Source organism: Micropterus dolomieu, unplaced genomic scaffold, assembly GCF_021292245.1.
Source record: "Micropterus dolomieu isolate WLL.071019.BEF.003 ecotype Adirondacks unplaced genomic scaffold, ASM2129224v1 contig_12820, whole genome shotgun sequence".
Taxonomy (NCBI): domain Eukaryota; kingdom Metazoa; phylum Chordata; class Actinopteri; order Centrarchiformes; family Centrarchidae; genus Micropterus; species Micropterus dolomieu.
In genome coordinates, this window is record NW_025741806.1 from 13,467 (window position 1) to 16,291 (window position 2,825).

General features: G+C 47.1%; 1 protein-coding gene across 6 annotated transcripts in view; it reads right to left on the bottom strand.

Annotated features, from left to right (window-relative positions):
• Positions 1 to 1,478, bottom strand: part of LOC123966161 (sodium/potassium/calcium exchanger 1-like) — a 4,865-nt gene extending 3,387 nt beyond the window's left edge. For 2 of the 6 annotated variants that reach the window (XM_046042366.1, XM_046042367.1), the window contains exon 1: positions 1,240 to 1,476. The gene's annotated coding sequence lies outside the window, so the exon portion shown is untranslated. Of the gene's footprint in view, positions 1 to 1,239 lie in introns of all 6 variants that reach the window. The other 4 variants (XM_046042370.1, XM_046042368.1, XM_046042369.1 and 1 more) reach the window with 3 other exon arrangements.
• Between the last annotated feature and the right edge of the window lie 1,347 nt (positions 1,479 to 2,825).

Sequence of the window (2,825 nt, forward strand, 5' to 3'; positions counted from 1 at the left end):
ACACACACGCGCACAAAACACACACACACACGCACACGCACACACACACACAAAACACACACACACACACACACACACACAAAACACACACACGCACACGCACAAAACACACACACACACGCACAAAACACACACACAAAACACACACACGCACAAAACACACACACACGCACAAAACACACACACACACGCACACAAAACACACACGCGCACAAAACACACACACACACGCACAAAACACACACACACACGCACACGCACACACACACACAAAACACACACACACACACACACACACACAAAACACACACGCGCACACGCACAAAACACACACACACACGCACAAAACACACACACAAAACACACACACACACGCACAAAACACACACACAAAACACACACACGCACACGCACAAAACACACACACACGCACACACACACACACAAAACACACACACGCACACGCACACACACAAAACACACACACGCACACGCACAAAACACACACACACACGCACAAAACACACACACAAAACACACACACGCACAAAACACACACACACGCACACGCACAAAACACACACACACACACACACACAAAACACACACACGCACACGCACAAAACACACACACACACGCACAAAACACACACACACACACACGCACACACACACATTAAGAGCTGCAGGTCATCAGAAACAGTTTCATTCATTCATTCATCTGTATTCAGCCGTCTGTCCACCAGGGGGAGCTGCTGCACGCTTTCTACACTGACTACACAAACATAATACACGTGTAGTACAGCGTGTACACAGGTAACGTGTAGTACAGTTTGTACACAGGTAACGTGTAGTACAGTTTGTACACAGGTAATGTGTAGTACAGCGTGTACACAGGTAACGTGTAGTACAGCGTGTACACAGGTAACGTGTAGTACAGCGTGTACACAGGTAACGTGTAGTACAGCGTGTACACAGGTAACGTGTAGTACAGTTTGTACACAGGTAACGTGTAGTACAGTTTGTACACAGGTAATGTGTAGTACAGCGTGTACACAGGTAACGTGTAGTACAGTTTGTACACAGGTAATGTGTAGTACAGCGTGTACACAGGTAATGTGTAGTACAGTTTGTACACAGGTAACGTGTAGTACAGTTTGTACACAGGTAATGTGTAGTACAGCGTGTACACAGGTAACGTGTAGTACAGTTTGTACTGAGGTGTGAATATTTACTCACAAAGAGCTGCAGGAACTTGAGGATCCTCTTGTGAGTCAGGATGTAGAGAGCGTTCCCGCTGACCGGGTCGATGACGGGAAGACGATGGATCTTGTTCTTTATCAGCGAGTACACGGCCTCAAATATACTGAGGGGGGGGGGTTAGTTACAGCAATGTTTTATCTCTCCTCCTCTCCTCTCCACTACCTTTCCTCTTCTCCTTGTCTCCTCTTCTCATCTTGATTCCTCTCCTCTCCTAGTGTCCTCATCTCCCCTTCTCTCCTTTCTTGTTTCCTTTCTTTGTCTCTTCTCCTCATCTTGATTCCTCTCCTCTCCTAGTGTCCTCATCTCCCCTTCTCTCCTTTCTTGTTTCCTTTCTTTGTCTCCTCTCCTCATCTTGATTCCTCTCCTCTCCTAGTCTCCTCATCTCCCCTTCTCTCCTATCTTGTTTCCTTTCCTTGTCTCCTCTCCTAGTCTCCTCATCTCCCCTTCTCTCCTTTCTTGTTTCCTTTCTTTGTCTCCTCTCCTCATCTTGATTCCTCTCCTCTCCTAGTCTCCTCATCTCCCCTTCTCTCCTTTCCTTTCCTTGTCTCCTCTCCTCATCTTGATTCCTCTCCTCTCCTAGTCGCCTCATCAGCCCTTCTCTCCTTTCTTGTTTCCTTGTCTCTTCTCCTCATCTTGATTCCTCTCCTCTCCTAGTCGCCTCATCAGCCCTTCTCTCCTTTCTTGTTTCCTTGTCTCTTCTCCTCATCTTGATTCCTCTCCTCTCCTAATCTCCTCATCACCCCTTCTCTCCTTTCTTGTTTCCTTGTCTCTTCTCCTCATCTTGATTCCTCTCCTCTCCTAATCTCCTCATCACCCCTTCTCTCCTTTCTTGTTTCCTTTCCTTGTCTCCTCTCCTCATCTTGATTCCTCTCCTCGTCTCCTCATCACCCCTTCTCTCCTTTCTTGTTTCCTTTCCTTGTCTCTGCTCCTCATCTCGATTCCTCTCCACTCCTAATCGCCTCATCACCCTTTCTCTCCTTTCTTGTTTCCTTGTCTCTTCTCATCTTGATTCCTCTCCTCTCCTAGTCTCCTCATCTCCCCTTCTCTCCTTTCTTGTTTCCTTGTCTCTTCTTCTCATCTTGATTCCTCTCCTCTCCTAATCCTCTCATCTCCCCTTCTCTCCTTTCTTGTTTCCTTTCCTTGTCTCTTCTCCTCATCTCCTCATCTCCCCTCTCCTCTTGTTTCCTCCTCTCCTAGTCTCCTCATCTCCCCTTCTCTCCTTTCTTGTTTCCTTTCCTTGTCTCTTCTCCTCATCTTGATTCCTCTCCTCTCCTAGTCTCCTCATCTCCCCTTCTCTCCTTTCTTGTTTCCTTGTCTCTTCTCCTCATCTTGATTCCTCTCCTCTCCTAATCCTCTCATCTCCCCTTCTCTCCTTTCTTGTTTCCTTTCCTTGTCTCCTCTCCTAGTCTCCTCATCTCCCCTTCTCTCCTTTCTTGTTTCCTTTCCTTGTCTCTTCTCCTCATCTTGATTCCTCTCCTCTCCTAGTCTCCTCATCTCCCCTTCTCTCCTTTCTTGTTTCCTTTCCTTGTCTCTTCTCCTCATCTTGATTCCTCTCCTCTCCT